Genomic DNA, 19,323 nt, shown 5'->3' on the forward strand with positions numbered 1-19,323 from the left:
ATCTAACATTATGTGGAAAAATATCCTTTTTCAGCCTTGGTGTTCTTCTAGGGTATTGTGATGGAGTGCCCTCCCTATACCAGCCCTGCTAAGAGATGAATTAGGCCAGGTGGACCCATTCAACCAATTAAGGTGCAAACAGAGGAGATTTAAGCTGAGTGGAGGGCACTGCTTAGAAGGAGTCTCGCCTGGGAGGGAACAGATGGTGCTTTTGAAAAGCTAGAAGTCTGGAAACAGTGGATGAAGGAAACCTGCAGCCTCTCTCTGAGTTAAGGGAAAAGGAAGGGTTGATAGGAATCCAGAAGGAAGGGTTTACCTAGCATGCCTAAAGTGGAGTGGGGTGTCTGACTAGGAAGACTGATGAAGAAGGAGCTTAAGGAAGCACAACAGAAAGTAGTCCAGGGAAGAGAACAGTAAGATTGGTGAAGTCCCAGACCTTAAATACTTGTTATAGGCCTTCGACTGGAACCCAGATTAGAGAGTAGGCCTGGGTTCTAGAGTGGTTTTGGTAGGGGCAATGAATAGGAAGACTGAGGGAGGGACATAATCAGGGCAGTGGGCATGAGGACTGCCTGATGTATTGGTACAGAAGGACTTTGAAAGACTCCCCCTATTTGCATCTTAACTGATTGGGCCCACCTGGCCTAATTCAGATCTTTCAGAGCCAGTGTGAGGAGTACATCCCATCTCTGGGATTAAATGCTAAATAGGGTATCAAACATGTTGAAAATCCTATGCTTTAGGACAGTTGAGAAATGCAAAAAAAAAATTTTTAAAAGCTCTCAGCAGTGAAGAGTCTATGAAATATTTTAAGCTATACTGAAAGTCTTACAGAAAGCAAAATAACTTGCTGGGACATGGTCTACTACAGGGATTGGCAATGTTTGGCATGCGGCCCACCAGGGTAAGCCCCATGGCAGGCTGGGCCAGTTTGTTTACCTGCCGCGTCCGCAGGTTTGGCCGATCACAGCTCCCACTGGCTGCGGTTCGCCGCTGCAGGAGGCAACACGGGCTGAGGAATGTGCTGGCCACTGCTTCCCACAGCCCCCATTGGCCTGGAGTAGCGAACCGAAGCCAGTGGGAACTGCGATCGGCCAAACCTGCAGATGCGGCAAGTAAACAAACTGGCCCAGCCTGCCACGGGGTTTACCCTGGCAGGCCACATGCCAAACGTTGCCAATCCCTGGTTTACTATCTTACGTGACTCAATGTATATTCATTAGTAATTTACAGACTTCTATTATTTCACTCTTTCCCTAGCCATTTTACTTTCCACATAGAACCAAAGGAAAATCAAGATCACTGGCAGTTATGTTTGATTAGAAACTTAGGAAAGAAGTAAGACCAGTAAAGCAGGTACAGTATTGTCTCAGTTAATACATTTTCTTTACTGAAAAATATGGGCTGACACCTGACAAAATAAGCCTCTGTGGTTGTTTAGATTGCCATTTGTTCTGAATTTGATGTGGTGCTGGTAGGAGAGTTTTACCATGATGAAAGTGATTTGAGGCCAGAAAAACATGATCATAAGACAACAATGTGTCCTACTGTGATGACATGTTTATGGGACGCCATCATTCTGTGTAGTGGTGTGATGACACTTTATGGAATGTCACCTGTTGTAATAACAATGTGAAGATGTTGTACCAGAATGTCATGAGAGAAATAAACTTTTAAAAGATGGCAAACCTACTCTGTATGGGGAGATTTTGGCAAACCAGTGAAGTGCCTGAAACCACTATTGCTCATTGCTAAAATCGGCCAAGTCAGCAGGCTGTAAAGTGGCCATATAGCAGCCTCAGCTTGACCAAGGCAGGAGAGGAGGGGATTTTGGGTGCCACAGAAAGGACAGCTTGACCCCACGTCCTTCCTGATAAGAATTGAGTTGAAGTTGCTGATATATGCATTTTAGAAGAGCAGGATGTGCCCTCAGGAATGTCTGTTAGGGCCTCAAGGCTGCAATCTCTAGGAAAAACCTACACCTGGTTAATCAATAATCAGAAGGAAACCCCTTGCTTGACCATTGAAACTGCTTGCTTAACAAGTTTTCTTTAAGGGACATGTCATTGTATTACTAATGTATAAATTAGGGGGAAAAGTTTGAGATAGTGGGACTCCTCGGGACTGGACTCTTACTCTGGATGCATCTTGTGTTCCCCATCGGCAGATGGGCTGCCACTGTGCAACTCAAGAGCCACCCTCAGCTTCGGTAACTATCAAGGGTTGGGGGTGTTTTACTAACCTGTTGCGGACATGTGTAAGTGCTTGAGACTAAGTAAAGTTTAGCTTTAAGTGAAAGCGCTCTTGTGTTGTCTTGTTTGTACCAGCCATCTATCAGTTGGATGGCCATGTCTCCCCTGATTCATCTCCTGACACCACCTCGCACACAGTAAAAGTTACCAAGAGCTTTGGGTTGAAAGAACCTCGGGTAACAACTCAACCCACTAAACTTTGACAAGTTTCTTGGACTAGTCAGCTAAAGAGACTGCTGTACTCTGGGCACAAAGTAGCCTGTCTCCAGAAACTGCCAAATAACAGATGAGGCATTCTATTACTTCCTCTTCAGATTCACTCAGTTTTATCAGGATGCCTGGAAAACAGCTCCTGGGAATGACATCAGGGGTTTCCTATTCAGAGCATTTTCTAATGACCTATATAAAGTGTATTCTGTCTTGATTGGCTGAACATCAGTATGCCTAGGAAGAGACTTATTGGAGCTGTGACCCAAGATGTCTTTAAGTCTTCTGGATTGACAACTGTATTTCAGAGTTCAACCATCTAGGGTATGTCTACACTGAGATAAAGGAGCTGTGGTATGGCTCTAGGCCATTAAAGAGCATATATAAATGACAAATTGGTGAAACAATTGTGCTGTAACTTTTGATGTCTCAGAACCATTTAAAGGGATCTGATCTTTTCCTTGTGCACAGAGAAATTACATAAATAGTTCCATGTAGCACAAATGGGATGTAATGGGATAAATGTCAGTAGCCTCTGTTTACCAAAAGCTCGGAGTGAATGATGGGATGGATCACTGTGATTGCCTGTTCTGTTCATTGCCTCTGAAGCACCTGGCATGGGCTAGTTGGAAGACAGGATACTGGGCTAGATGGACCATTGATCTGACCCACTATGGCTGTTCTTATATTCTAAAACTAACCCTGCCACAACAGGGATAAAAATATAAACGTGTAAGTCTGGGGGAAACACAGTGCAACATCACTGTCAGCCCTCAAAATTATGCCACAGTTGTAGATCAGTGTGGTTTATGTTTTACATCTGAAACATCTAGAATTTCTTGGAACTAGAGGTGCAAGTCCCATCCAGGTGAATGCAGCTCTTCATCCTGTGCAGTACAGAAGTCAAGGCCCAGGCAGTGTACTGACTATGGGTCTTTTGAATTAAACCTTTGAAAACTGAAGTTGTGCGTGCACTCTATGGACATCAGATATTCATAACACTTTTTCATAAACAGGGCTGTTCTCTCCAATGGTGTAAACCAAAATTTCCTCATTCCCTCACTGCTCTGCAGTGTGCTAGCTATCTGCCACTCCCTCCCCGCCTCAAAAAAAAAAAAAAAAAAAAAAAAAAAGTTGTTACATGTAGAACTAGCATGGCCACAACTATGGGCAGAAAAACAAATGTAAAAAGTCTTATGGGCCTTATGAAGGCATGGAGTCACCATTGCATAGGGAGGTCCTGACCATGTCTCCAATCTCCCTAAGCCAGCACTAGCCCAGCTCAGAAAGTGACAGGTGTGCCCCCTTGAACTAGGGGAAGGTTTTATGCCTGCTGAATGGGGAAACGACCTATAGGGCAGCAATAAATTGGGTCACCTGTCTGGTAACTTGTTCCCAAACTGTTAAGGATTTTCTTATCAAGACAAACACCAGAACACCCATTGCTTACATCCTATCCATCAAAGTGAAAGCTAGCTACGGTGGTGGAGTATTGTAATAAATAGGCTGGGTGTGGCTACAGGAGAACAATACCCTGTTTTAGTCTGAGAGCCCAGAACCCCCACTAGAAGCAATCTTTCTCCCCTCCAATGGCAAAGAACTGCTGGAGATCACTGGAACTAAAGAGGGACCCTCCACAATGGATTTCAGACACACTCGCTCACACTATGCCTATCTCTATACAGTGCTTGTGTGCACTGTCAAGGAGGGTGCATTAGGGAAGCAATGATGGAACAGATTGACAAGATAATGGGCATGTGAGGGATGGTTTGGGGAAATAGTTAAAAAAATGTAACCAACAAGATACCTTTGACACAATGACCTTTGTCATTCAACTTTTCTGTTGTTTTTATCTTTTATATTTAAACTGCAAGGTTTTTGAAGCAGCCATCCTACCTTCCTATGCTTTTTTTTTTTTTTTTTACAGTGTGGATACAGTGAAGCCTGAATTCTGACTGTGGTCTTTGGATCCTACTACTACACCAATGTCAAATAATGGAAAACCAGGAAGCGATACAGCATCCTATTCTAGTCTTGAGGAAGTAATAAAAATCTCCTTTACATCCATATCACTTCAGCACCATGAAGCACACTACATCACATTTGCCATAACAATATATTATTTGTTTTGGAAATGAGTTCTTGTAATATATATACACACATGCAATGATGAGCTGCCAAAATTTTAACAAGGGGTTCCCTCCTCACCCCACGAGGGGGTTGTTGCCCACCCATGCCCCTGGGACTCCTGCCCCATGCACCCCCCTCCCCTGTCCCCTGACTGCCCCCAGAACCGGGCAGGAGGGTCTCGTGGGCCACCGTAGTGAGTGCCCACCCCACCCCTAAGATCCAGAGGCACCTGCCGGGGGGGCAAGGTGGGGATTCCCAGCGGTGTTTATCTGGGGCAGCTCCCAGGAAGCATCCAGCAGGTCCCTCTGGCTCCTAGGGGCAGGGGAGCGTAGCTAGGTGGGGAGCAGGGGGAGTGGCTGCTCCCCCACTAATCACATCAAAAGTTGTGCCTTAGGCGCTGACTCCCTGGGTGCTCTGGGGCTGGAGCACCCACAGGGAAAATTTGGTGGGTGCAGAGCACCCACCGGCAGCTCCGCGCCCAGCCCCAGCTCGCCTCCGCCTCCTCCCCTGAACCCACCGCCCCGCTCTGCTTCTTTGCGCCCCCCCGCTGCTTCCCGCGAATCAGCTGTTTGGCGGGAAGCCGGGGAGGACTGCAAAGCAGGCTGCGGCTTCCCGCTCAGGCCGAGAGTGGCGGATGTGAGCTGGGGCAGGGAGCGGTTCCCCTGCACCCCCCCCCCGGTTACCTGCTGCGGCGCGGGCGGCCCTCCTTGGGTCCCGTCCCCCCCGCCGCCCCAGCTCACCTCCGCCTCCCTAGGCCTGAGCGGGAAGCCATGGCCTGCTTCTCAGCCCTCCCAGGCTTGCTGCGCAAACAGCTGATTTGCGGGAAGCCGGCGGGGGGGGGAGGGGGGGCAGAGAAGCAGAGCGGGGCGGCGCGTTCAGGGGAGAAGGTGGAGGCAGAGCGGAAGTGAGCTGGGGCCGGGGGTGGGGCGGGGAGCTGCCGGTGGGTGCTCTGCACCCACCAAATTTTCCCCTTGGGTGCTCCAGGGCTGGAGCACCCGTGGAGTCAGTGCCTAAGGCGCCAGTTTTGGCCAGTTAAATTTAGAAGCCCTTTTAGAACCGGTTGTCCCTCGTGGAACAACCGGTTCTAAAAGGGCTTCTAAATTTAACAACCAGTTCTAGCAAACCAGTGCGAACCGGCTCTAGCTCACCACTGCATACATGTTATCATTACCATAAGGTTTGTGAAGTGCTGCGGCTGGAAAAAACCACATACACAATGCTTTCATCCATAGTATTTGTACAAACTACGGGCCAAATCCTGCTAAACTTACTTATGAGAAAACCTTATTCACACAAGTAGAGTCCTCCTGCTGTCACCATGAGACAAAACTGCAGGCTCGGGACTTCATACAATGTATATTCAAAACTTGCTTTGCCCACCAATCAGGTGCAACTACCTCTGAAGCGAAAACATTAACTGCACAATACCATGCTGAAAATTAAAAAGAGAAGACTACCATAGCCCTGTGAAACTGGAGGTAGAATTTCATTATCCGTCTTGAATTTGGCCAGGGTACTAGGATAAGCATCTTTGCCCATGCAAAATGTGCCATAAACGGTCAGGATTTAGGTTTTATTTCTCATCTGCTACAAAAACTCTCTCATGCAAGACAGTAAAACAGACAACATTCATTCGTCATCATTTTACACAGGATAGAGACTGATTCCCCGTAATATCCTTGCAGGCTTCAAGTGACACATTTGCTCTGCTTAATTTCATTTACTCATATAGTATCATATTCAAATTAATTGTATTTCACCCTTTATTATTAAACAATTGATGACTGGACTTCACCTGCAATGAATGCTATTATTATCCATTAGAGGGAGCACAATGAAAAGCCTTAAATAAAAGGTTTAAAAAACAAAAACAAAAAACCTGAGAAAGTCTGGGGGTCTTGTGCAGGACAGACCAGAGTGATCAATGAGCCAAAAGTTCAAGAATGGCTTCCTTGTGGAGCTTCGATATGGATGAAAACTCCTTCAGACAGGTGAATATGGTGTGTTGCGGAAGTGATGTGAGGGGATGGAAGGGCATTTCATTCTACAAGCTCAAATTTCAGAACGTTGTTCAAATTGTTCTTGAATTCTATAGCCAGTTGTCAGGACTATGAATCTTCTGAAAGTAAGGATTGGAAGAAAGCTTTTGTCACTAAAATAGACACATTTTACATTACTGTGATTATCACCATGATGTAACTGTTCTACACTTAAAATATTTAAGAAGCAAAACCACTCACCCTGATTTCAGAAATTATGACCAAACCCCATTTGACATAGTCAGTAATTCAAAGCAGAATAGTGGAGTCCAACACTATTCTAAGGTTGTAAGCTCTTTGGGGGTAGAAACTGGTTTGTTTGTTTGTTTAATTTATTGATTTTGTTCCCTTGTACAGTGGTTGGCATAAGGTCCTGATCTATGACTGGGGTTCTTTGGCGCTGCCGCAATAATAATTGCAATAAAATAATTTGGCAGAGAGTGGGTAAAATGATTTAAAAAAAATTCACTCCTCAAATATGGAAATCTCTCTTTAGTTAGTCAGGCCTATTGAAGAAGATTTGAATATTTTGTTTTTGTTTGTAAATTTCTAAGAAGAACGTGTGGCCCTGTGACTGAAGGGCATATTCAACAAAATAAATTTCTTAGTTTCTGATCCACAGAAACCTGCTCAAGGCTGCAAAAGCTCTGCAAAATCACCGGGGGCTGGATCTGGATATATGTTTTTGCTAAATTAGGATATATTAACTTGAGAGACTTACTGACTGATTTTTAATAGTTTTCTTTTAGCTTTTAAATTAGGTTTTCCAGACATTCTTGACTGTAATGAGGAGGATGAGCCAAGATCACATGAAGAAACAATATGCAAACTATATGGGGCTCCTGTTGTGGAAGCACTGCAAACTTATTTAGCCAAGCATGATTCTGAAGCCTTTAAGGGGAGGACTTTAATTTTTTTTTCTTAGTTTAAGAATTGGCAAAGCAACCTAATTATTAAATTGCATGCAAACAACTTCTGTGTTTTTATATTTACTAAGAGTTACATGAATGATTATGCAAAACAAATCTGTCATTAGTTGCTCTCTATTTGCATTTTGCCTGTTAATATGCTGCTGTTCAGACTATGGCAGGGTATAATGAGCAATTCTACTTCTGAAATAAAAATTCTATATGTGAAAGAAACCTCCTTTTGTTCTGGATATTTGAAATCACACATTGTCTCAAAATACCATGGACCAAATTTGCTGCTGATATTAATGGGCATTTCACCAAGCCAAGCTTCTGCCCCAGCTCCAAAGCATGTGTTGCCATGCCCATTCTCTTTCACACAGGTTTATTTCTTTAACAGAGGTTAGCAAACAAACAGAAAAGTCTTTTAAGTTAATCCTTGGCCCCAAGCTTTGAGGCCACTCCTCCTTGGAGTGTCTGGCCCTCTAGCTACTGGCAGCTTCCCAGTCTCAGTTGATTCTGCTCCCTTCTTGGAGCAACAGCCCCAGCGCTGCTTTCCTGAGTCTCTGGCTCCAGACACCAACCATAGGCGCTAGCTCCATTCCAGGATGGGCCTTTCCTCCCAGGGTGCAGCCTGTCTCAATTTAATCTCCCCCATCTGCTTACTAGCAGCCTTTTATAGATCCAGGTGTAGTCCCGCCCTCTTTAATTGGCTGGATTGGGCTCACCTGCTCTGGTCCAGGGGTACTGGGGGCACAATTAAAGTCAATGCCAGCTTGATACCTAGGCATAGTGGAAAAAGATGCAAAAAGAGATTATAATGAATGGAATAATGATAGTGGGTCAGATTTAGCATCTCTCCCTACATTGTGCACCTACACAGGGGCCAGACACAATTGCAATTCTTGTTCCTGAGTATAAGAACTGCTCCATCTCAAAGGTGATAGTAAGGGGCAAAGGGAATGTGATGACACTACATGTCCTTCCCCATGGGCCAGCAGAGTTGGCTGGGTTCAGAAGGGACCAGAAGTCACATCCTCTAAAAGGCTATCATAGTGATTGCGCTTTCTGGGAACTCCAGAAGGTATTTTACCTGCCTGAAGCACAAATGTCTCCCAGAATTCCTTTTCCTCATCATCACTGCAAAATGTATGTATGGGTAATATTTAAGAAGTTTTGTGTCTACATTGGAAATTAAGTTCTTGAAGTTAAAGGCAGGTCACCAGGACGTGACATGCCTCAGACAAGTTCAGTTCAGGCAGAGTGTAGTAGACAATTATCTCTACCACACTTGCATCCAAGTTTTAAAATCACGGACTGAGGCGCTCACTGGATCATTAATGTTGATTTTCAATAACTCTTGGAACACTGGGAAATTTCCAAAAGACTAGAAGAAACCTACTATTGTGTCAATATTTAAAAAGAACAAATGGGATAACCCAGATAATTATAGGCCTATGAGCCTCACATCAAGCTGGAGCAAAATAATGGAATGGCTAATATGGAACTCTTCTAATAAAAGAAGGTGATAAAAGTAATGCCAATCAACATGAGTTTATGGAAAATGATCCTTTCAAATGAACTGGGTATCTTGCTGAGATTACAAGTTAAATTGATAAAGGTAATAGTGATAAAGTGATTTGGTTTGGTATCATACAACATTTTGACTAAACAACTAGAACAGTACAATATTAACATGGCATACATTACATGGATTAAAAACTGGTTAACTTACCAATCTCAAAACATAACTGGAAACAGAGAATCATTATCAAGTGGGTGTGTTTCTAGCGTGATTCCAAAGGGATCAGTTCTTGGCCCTATGCTATTTAACATTTTTGTCACTGACCTGGAAGAAAACATAAAATCGTTACTGATAGAGTTTGCAGATGACATTAAGATAGAGGGAAGTGGTAAGTAATGAAGAAGATGGGTCATTGATACAGAGTGATCTCAAATCACTTGGTAACCGGAGCGCAAGCATACAATATGTGTTTTAATACATCCAAATGTAAAGTTAGACATCTAGGAATGAGGAATGCAGGCCAAACTTACAGAATGAGGGACTCTATCTTGGGAGACAGTGACTCTGAAAGAGATTGGTTGTTTTGTTGGATAATCAACTGAACATGAGCTCTGAGTGCAATATGTGGCCAAAAGGACTGATAGAATCCTGGGATATATAAACAAGGGAACACTGAATAGGAGTAGGATGGTCACTTTACCTTTGTATTTGGCACAGGTGTGACCGCTGCTGGAATACTGTGAGTAGTTCTGGTGTCCACAATTGAAGAAGGATGTTGAAAAATTGGAGAGAGCCATGAGAATGATTAAAAAAGTTTAGAAAACATACCTTACAGTCATAGACGCAAGAAGCTCAATCTGGCAAGTTTAACAAAGAGAAAGTTAAGGCTTGATCACAGTTTATTGGGGAACAATAAATTTGATAATATAAAGGTAAAACAAGCTGAATGTTGAAGCAAGACAAATTTAGTCTAGAAATAAGGTGCAGTTTTTTTTAAACAGTGAGGTTAATTAACCAGTGGAACAATTTATCAAGGGTTGTGGTGAATTCTCCACCAGTAGAAACCTGTAAATCAAGATTGAATGTCTTTCTAAAAAATAAGCTCTAGTCCAAACAGGAATTAATTCTGGGAAATCTATAGACTTTGTTATGTAAAGAAGTCAGACTAGGTGATCACGCTGGTCCCTTAATCTATGAATAACCTTTTATTGTTTGCCACTTGAACTGCTTTAAATAGCCTGAAACCTTGCAGGAGGCTGGAGTGCAGGCTTTCCCTTTGCTCTGTGATGAACTGAAATGTATTAGTGCTTGCCTGTAGACCTGCAAATCTTAATTTTCAAAATCAAAGCTGTTTTGAGTCATAGAGAGGGAATAAAAATGCCTGAAAATACAAGACAGCTGCTTTTTAAACTTCTTTAACTTAACACCAATTGATTTGACTAAAAGCACAAAAGCACCCTACACAAACACGTAATTGTATCCTTGGAGCCAAAAATATGAAGCCTGTTCATGAGGTGCTGACAGAACATAGCAGGATCAGGCCCTTACTTTGGAAGGCTATTTTACATTTTGTAATTTATATCTTATAACTGAGTTTTACAAGCCCCTCTTTAATATGATTTGTAATCTAAATTATGGCCCAAATCAGTGAAACTACTCATGCGAGTAGTAGTTTGCAGGGTTGGTAGGGTTGACAGGTGTCCGGTTTTTTACTGGAATGCCCGGTCGAAAAGGTACCCTGGTGGCTCCGGTCAGCACTGCTGACTGGGCCATTAAAAATCTGGTCGGCAGTGCACTGGGGCTAAGGCAGGCTTCCTGCGTGCCCTGGCTCTGTGGGGCTCCTGGAAGCAGTGGCATTTTTCCCTTCTGGCTCCTATCTGTAGGGATGGCCAGGGGGCTCCGCACGCTGCCCCTGCCACAAGCGCCAGCTCCGCATCTCCCATTGGCTGGGAACCATGGTCAATGGGAGCTGTGGGGGGCGGTGCCTGCGGATGGGGCTGTGCGCAGAGCCGCCCGGCTGTGCCTCTGCGTAGGAGCCACAGGGGGACATGCTGCTGCTTCTGGGAGCTGCCTGAGGTAAGTGCGGCCTGGAGCTTGCATCCCTGACCCCCTCCCACGCCCCAACCCTCTGTCCCAGTCCTGATCCTCCTCTTGCCCTCCAAACCCCTCAATCCCAGACTGGAGCACCCTCCTACACCCCATATCACTCATCCCCAGAGCCCAAACCCCCTTCCACACCCACACTCTCTGCCTCAGCCCAGCTCCCCCTCCCATACTCCGAACCCTTCAACTCCACTCCCCAGCCTGGAGCCCCCTCCTGCAGCCCAAACCTCTCATCCATGGCCCCACCCCAGAGCCCACCCCCCCAGCCAGAGCCCTCACTTCCTCCCACATCCCAACCCACTTCCTCAGCCTGGAGCCTCATCCCACACCCTGAATTCCTCATTTCTGGTCCCACCCCAGAGCCTGCACCCCCAACAGGAGCCCTCACGCCCTCCTGCACCGCAATCCCCTGAGCTAGCCCAGTGAAAATGAGTGAGTGTGTGAGGGTGGGGAGAACGAGCGACAGAGGGAAGGGGAATGGAGTGAGCAGAAGGTGGGGCCTCGGAAAAGGGGCGGGGCAGGGGGCAGGGAAAGGGTGTTCAGTTCTATGCAAGTAGAAAGTTGGCAAGCCTAAGGGTTGTGTCCGATGGTCCTAATTCCTGATATTAAAACAATATGAAAAGACATAGAGGCCCAGAAATTACAATAGAAACATATGACTATTAGGTTTGAAACTTCAAGTAATCTTTATAAAATAATATGCTATACAGCTGCTTATTTCTTCAACCAAATAATTTAATAATTCACTATTCAAATGCAAAATCACTTTTGAAATTAGCACTGATTTGGCTGTGAATATATTCTAGATATACCAGGATTCCCTCAATTGATTTGGGGTAGAAGAAGAATATATGTAAAACACAAGACAATTTAATATTTTTTTTAATAAAATCAATTATAGTTCTACCATTTCAGAATCAAATCTGACTGCAAATGTCAAGTCTTTGAAACATTTTCTTGCTCGTACTTAAAGGAAACATTTATTAATTTGCATGACAATTAAACACTGGATTTTTCCAATTTATATAATTATTAAAGAGTCAGGAGTATATTTTTATGAAAGATGATGGGCCATGAGACAGTTTGTTTACATTGACTGTCCGCAGGCATGGCCACCTGCAGCTCCCACTGGCCATGGTTCACCATTCCCGGCCAATGGGACCTGTGGGAAGCATCAGCCAGCACATCCCTGCGGCCCGTGCCACTTCCCCATCTTAATAGTTCCCAAAATGGCTGCTCCCAAGACACCTCTCTAGGCAAGCCCAGAGATCTAACACTTGCTGCTCTTTAACTCTTTGAAAGCTGCTTCCTGAGGTGGTGTGCAACAGAGTTGCAGGGCCTCCAGCAGGGGGCCACAATGGCCAGGTACAACTCATCATGGTATCATTCTTATGAGTTCTAATCCCAACTTTATGACTGACTTGTAGTGTGGTCCAACCATCTTGGGCAAGTCATTTAGGCCAAAATTTTCAATCGTGAATGTCTAAATATTAAAAGAAACAAAAAATAAAAACGAGCATAAAATCTATTGAGATATGTGCATAATTACTAGTGAGTGAATGATATTTGCAAATAATGTAATCAACAATTCCCCCCATCCAACACCAATCATTAAATTATCTTGAATTTTTTCACCTTCTTATTTGATCAGCTCTGATAACTACCTAATGGCCAGATTCTACCACTCTTCCAATAAGTAGCATCTTTCTCTGAAAATAATCTTATTGATTTCAGTGGGACTCCTCATGGAGTAAGGTTCTATACATTGTGAGTCAGAGAGGGATGGGATCTGACCCTAGGCAACTACATTATTTTGTTGTTATTGTAATTGTGCCTTTCCTTTCCTTAAACATTTGCTTTGTCTCTGATTTTTCCATTGATTTCAATGGAAGTTACGAGCCTAAATACTTTTGAGGATCTGGGCCTAAGCGATTTGGGGGAGGGATGGCAGTTGTCGGTAAAACACTTAGCACATTTTGAGTGCTCTATACATGATTAATAATGATGCATTTGAAAAAATTAATAATTCATATCTTCATTTATAAGAACAATTTCAATTGCTCAGTCTGCTGACCTGAACCACAATCAAAGTTCATCCTGTCCCAGTGGCTCCAAGCACTTTGCTTACTCTAGTGCTTCCCAAGAGGAGATGTACCAAATGTCACAATGGTCAGAAAATTTTAGGAGGAAAAAACTTACTGTGGCCAAGGCCTACTAGTAGAAAGCCATAAAAAGAGAGACACCATTAATGGAGGTTCATGCTGCCAAACCCAGGTTTCCCTTTCTTTCACTTTCTTCACTTCAAGAAGAGATTCACCAGGTGAAGTTCCACTTTTGCATTCAGATCCTGAGCACACCAGAGCCTACTGGTACTCTGTTGTCTCAAGACCTGGGATGAGCAACAGTACCTGTAGAAATTCAGGATGAGAAAGCAGACCGTCTCTACCACTGTACCAGTCTTAGTCCTACATTTCCACATCAGGCCTTCAAGATGATATCTCCTCTCACTGTGGAAAAGAAAGTGGCAATTGCCATAGAACTGATATTTATAGGGCATCTATCTCCTCTTTACGTCTCAGTGACCCTGCATATACATTGCTTCCCTGGCTCCTGAAGCCATATCCTGATTATACAAACCCAGATAGAAAATGATTCTATCACAGACTCAACTGGTGCAGGATAGTGGTGGTGGGTGCATTTAAAGCAAGTTGAAGATGTCTGACATATAAAAAGAGTGCAATCAACAATATGGCTATCAGACTGTCTTTTGTATTCAACATAGAATTTGTATTTGTAAAGTGTTCAATACACTGTGGAGTAAAAAGGCAGCACGCTTTGTAACAAATTATGCATAGCCGGACAGAGAAGCTGTATAACCTGAGGCTGTTGCTTATGTGAACATAATCTGCAATAGGCATGCAAGCAAAACAAGAGATGTGGAGTTCTCCTATTTTGCCAGTGCAGGGATAGAAGTGGTATAGATTAAGTTGATGCCTAATGTAGGTAGAATTAAATGTTAGCAATTTCTGCTATTACATATCTTTTTTTCCTTTTGCGGTGGTGATTTTAACATTCTGTAGTAGGTATGCTTTTTATCATAACTTTACTGACGTTATAAGAGTCTGACAAAAAGACGTTATAGAGTAATTGGTGATATATGGATGGTAAAATGAAATGTTCGTTGGACTCTTGACACAAAGGGTATGTCTACACTACGAAATTAGGTCGATTTTATAGAAGTTGATTTTTAGAAATTGATTTTATACAGTCGATTGTCTATGTCCACACTAAGTGCATTAAGTCGGCGGAGTATGTCCTCACTACTGTGGCTAGCATCGACTTACGGAGCGGTGCACTGTGGGTAGCTATCCCACAGTTCCCGCAGTCTCCGCTGCCCATTGGAATTCTGGGTTAAGCTCCCAATGCCTGATGGGGCAAAAACATTGTCATGGGGGGTTTTGGGTACATGTCATCAGTCGCCCCCCCTCCGTGAAAGCAACCGCAGACAATCGTTTCGTGCCTTTTTTCTGTGCAGATGCCATACCACTGCAAGCATGGAGCCCGCTCAGCTCAGCTCACCATCACTGCTGCTGTTGTGTCCTGGGTGCTGCTGTCAGCAGACGGTGCAGTATGACAGCTAACCATAGTCATCCAACGCTTCCGCTGCAACTCTGCTCTCCTGCTCTTGTAAATGAGCTCAGTCTCAATAGCAAATTTCTCCATGTTGTCGTCATCCACCTCTTCCACTGCAACTCTGCTCTCCTGCTCTCCTGAATCCACCTTGCAGGTCCTCTCGGCATTCTGTATAAATATCTATTCTCATGGCATCCCTTGTCATCCACCGCTTCCGCTGCAACTCTGCTCTCCTGCTTTCCTGCAGATGCCATACCACGGCAAACATGGAGCCTGCTCAGCTCACCACTGCTGTTGTGAGCATTGTAGACACCTCACGTATTATCCTGGAGTATATGCAGAACCGGGCTAAGAGACGCCAGCACGAGGATGATTTTGATGAGGAAATGGACACAGACGTTCCTGAAAGCACGGGCTCTGGCAATTGGGACATCATGGTGGCAGTGGGGCTGGTTGATACAGTGGACTGCTGATTCTGGGCCCAGCAAACAAGCACAGACTGGTGGGTCCGCTTAGTGTTGCAGGTATGGGATGATTCAGAGTGGCTGCAAAACTTTTGCATTCGTAAGACCACTTTCCTGGAACTCTGTGAGTTGCTTTCCCCTGCCCTGAAGCGCAGGAATACCAAGATGAGAGCTGCCCTGACAGTTGAGAAATGAGTGGCGATAGCCCTGTGGAAGCTTGCTACGCCTGACTGCTATCGGTTAGTCAGGAATCAATTTGGAGTGGGCAAATCTACTGTGGGGGCTGCTGTGATCCAAGTAGCCAATGCAATCATTGACGTTTTGTTATCAAGGGTAGTGACTCTGGGAAATGCGCAGGTCATAGTGGATGGCTTTGCTGCAATGGAAGTACTTGTGGCACCTTAGAGACTAACAAATTTATTAGAGCATAAGCTTTCATGGGCTTTCGTGGCCACAAAAGCTTATGCTCTAATAAATTTGTTAGTCTCTAAGGTGCCACAAGTACTCCTGCTCTTTTTGCAGATACAGGCTAACACAGCTGCTACTCTGAAACTTTGCTGCAATGGGTTTCCCTAACTGTGGTGGGGCGATAGGGAATGGATATCCCTATCTTGGCACCTGTCCACCTTGCCAACCAGTACATAAACTGCAAGGGGTACTTCTCAATGGTGCTGCAAGCACAAGGGACGTTTCACCGACATCAACATGGGATGGCTGGGAAAGGTGCATGATGCTTGCATCTTTAGGAACTCCGGGCTGTTCAAGCAGCTGCAAGAAGGGACTTACTTCCCAGACCAGAAAATTACCATTGGGGATGTTGAAATGCCAATAATTATCTTTGGGGACCCAGCCTACCCCTTGCTCCCATGGCTCATGAAGCCGTACACAGGCAGACTGGACAGTAGTAAGGAGCAGTTCAACTATAGGCTGAGCAAGTGCAGAATGGTGGTAGAATGTGCCTTTGGACATTTAAAAGCTCTCTGGTGCTGTTTGCTGACTAGGTCAGACCTCAGCGCAACCAACATTCCCATTGTTATTGCTGCTTCCTGTGTGCGCCGTACTCTCACAGATATTAAGGTGGAGACGTTTATGGCAGGATGGGAGGTTGAGGCAAATCACCTGGCATCCAATTTTGAGCAGCCAGACATCAGGGTGATTAGAGGAGCACAGCAAGGCGTGCTGCGCATCAGAGAGGCTTTGAAAACCAGTTTCATGACTGGCCAGGCTTCGGTGTGACAGTTGTGTGTGTTTCTCCTTGATGCAAACCCACCCCCTTTGTTGATTTTAATTCCCTGTAAGACAACCACCCTCCCAGCTTTGAAATAAAGTAACTATTGTTTTGAAACCATGCGTTCTTTCTTTATTAATTTTTAAAAAAGGGAGATAACTGACAAGGTAGCCTGGGTGGGGTGGGGTGGGGGAGGAGGGAAGGACAAGGCCATATTGCTTATTGTAGCCACACTACAAATCAAACTGTTCGAATGACAGCCTTCTGTTGCTTGGGCCATCCTCGGGAGTGGAGTGGCTGGGTGCCCGAAGCCTCCCCCACTTCTGCATTTTTGGGTGTCTGGGTGAGGAGGATATGGAACTTGGGGAGGAGGTCAAGCAGTTGTACAATGGATGCAGCGGGGGGCTGTGCTCTTGTTGGCTTTTCTGCAGCTGCACCAGACGCTTCACCATGTCCTTTTGCTCCCCCATTAGCCTTAACATTGCCTCCTACCTCTGATCTTCGCACTCACTTAATGCTTTCCTAGCCTCTAACACTGAATGCCTCCATGCATTCAGCTGTGCCCTATCAGTGCAGGAGGACTGCATGAGCTCGGAAAACATGTCATCACGAGTGCATTTTTTTCGCCTTCTAATCTGCAATAACCTCAGGGATGGAGATGATAAGGGGAGCCTAGAAACATTTGCACCTGGAGGGAGATAAAAATGGAGAGTAAAATTTAAGATGATACATTTCTGAGAACAAAAGGGAGACTCTTTCACAGTGAATCAAGCAATTCACAGCAGACAGCACATGTGCTTTAGGTACAAGGTCGCATTTTGCCTTTTATATTGAGCGCTTGCCGGTATGGTGACACATCACACATGGCTGGGCAACAGAATTTGGTTTCCATGTAGCCATGGTAAGGCACAGGGTATGCGGGGTTGGCTTCTTACGCATAACATGTGGGAATGGTTTCAAACTGCAGCACCATCCTTTCCCATAGCAAGCAATGGGTTGGGTTTCACATTTAAAAGGAGGGGCTGTGGTTTTTGGGTGGATGTGCAGCACACACCTCCCCCCACTCCATCACGTGGCTATTCATAGAATCATAGAATCATAGAATCATAGAATATAAGGGTTGGAAGGGACCCCAGAAGGTCATCTAGTCCAACCCCCTGCTCGAAGCAGGACCAATTCCCAGTTAAATCATCCCAGCCAGGGCTTTGTCAAGCCTGACCTTAAAAACCTCTAAGGTAGGAGATTCTACCACCTCCCTAGGTAACGCATTCCAGTGTTTCACCACCCTCTTAGTGAAAAAGTTTTTCCTAATATCCAATCTAAACCTCCCCCACTGCAGCTTGAGACCATTACTCCTCGTTCTGTCATCTGATACCATTGAGAACAGTCTAGAGCCATCCTCTTTGGAACCCCCTTTCAGGTAGTTGAAAGCAGCTATCAAATCCCCCCTCATTCTTCTCTTCTGCAGGCTAAACAATCCCAGCTCCCTCAGCCTCTCCTCATAACTCATGTGTTCCAGACCCCTAATCATTTTTGTTGCCCTTCGCTGGACTCTCTCCAATTTATCCACATCCTTCTTGAAGTGCGGGGCCCAAAACTGGACACAGTACTCCAGATGAGGCCTCACCAATGTCGAATAGAGGGGGACGATCACGTCCCTCGATCTGCTCGCTATGCCCCTACTTATACATCCCAAAATGCCATTGGCCTTCTTGGCAACAAGGGCACACTGCTGACTCATATCCAGCTTCTCGTCCACTGTCACCCCTAGGTCCTTTTCCGCAGAACTGCTGCCTAGCCATTCGGTCCCTAGTCTGTAGCTGTGCATTGGGTTCTTCCGTCCTAAGTGCAGGACCCTGCACTTATCCTTATTGAACCTCATCAGATTTCTTTTGGCCCAATCCTCCAATTTGTCTAGGTCCTTCTGTATCCTATCCCTCCCCTCCAGCGTATCTACCACTCCTCCCAGTTTAGTATCATCCGCAAATTTGCTGAGAGTGCAATCCACACCATCCTCCAGATCATTTATGAAGATATTGAACAAAACCGGCCCCAGGACCGACCCTTGGGGCACTCCACTTGATACCGGCTGCCAACTAGACATGGAGCCATTGATAACTACCCGTTGAGCCCGACAATCTAGCCAGCTTTCTACCCACCTTGTAGTGCATTCATCCAGCCCATACTTCCTTAACTTGCTGACAAGAATACTGTGGGAGACCGTGTCAAAAGCTTTGCTAAAGTCAAGAAACAATACATCCACTGCTTTCCCTTCATCCACAGAACCAGTAATCTCATCATAGAAGGCGATTAGATTAGTCAGGCATGACCTTCCCTTGGTGAATCCATGCTGGCTGTTCCTGATCACTTTCTTCTCATACAAGTGCTTCAGGATTGATTCTTTGAGGACCTGCTCCATGATTTTTCCAGGGACTGAAGTGAGGCTGACTGGCCTGTAGTTCCCAGGATCCTCCTTCTTCCCTTTTTTAAAGATTGGCACTACATTAGCCTTTTTCCAGTCATCCGGGACTTCCCCGGTTCGCCACGAGTTTTCAAAGATAATGGCCAATGGCTCTGCAATCACAGCCGCCAGTTCCTTCAGCACTCTCGGATGCAACTCGTCCGGCCCCATGGACTTGTGCACGTCCAGCTTTTCTAAATAGTCCCTAACCACCTCTATCTCCACAGAGGGCTGTCCATCTCTTCCCCATTTTGTGATGCCCAGCGTAGCAGTCTGGGAGCTAACCTTGTTAGTGAAAACAGAGGCAAAAAAAGCATTGAGTACATTAGCTTTTTCCACATCCTCTGTCACTAGTTTGCCTCCCTCATTCAGT

At 45.0% G+C, this 19,323-nt stretch overlaps 1 long non-coding RNA gene across 1 annotated transcript in view; it reads left to right on the top strand.

Moving 5' to 3' along the window:
* LOC142072553 (uncharacterized) overlaps positions 1-4,975 on the top strand; it is a 30,406-nt gene extending 25,431 nt beyond the window's left edge. Inside the window, exons 2-3 of the long non-coding RNA XR_012668992.1 lie at positions 1,261-1,356; positions 4,387-4,975. This is a non-coding gene — a long non-coding RNA (uncharacterized LOC142072553). The remainder of the gene's footprint in view (positions 1-1,260; positions 1,357-4,386) is intronic.
* The last annotated feature ends 14,348 nt before the right edge of the window (positions 4,976-19,323 follow it).

The sequence above is a fragment of the Caretta caretta genome, chromosome 6 (genome assembly GCF_965140235.1).
Source record: "Caretta caretta isolate rCarCar2 chromosome 6, rCarCar1.hap1, whole genome shotgun sequence".
Lineage (NCBI taxonomy): Eukaryota > Metazoa > Chordata > Testudines > Cheloniidae > Caretta > Caretta caretta.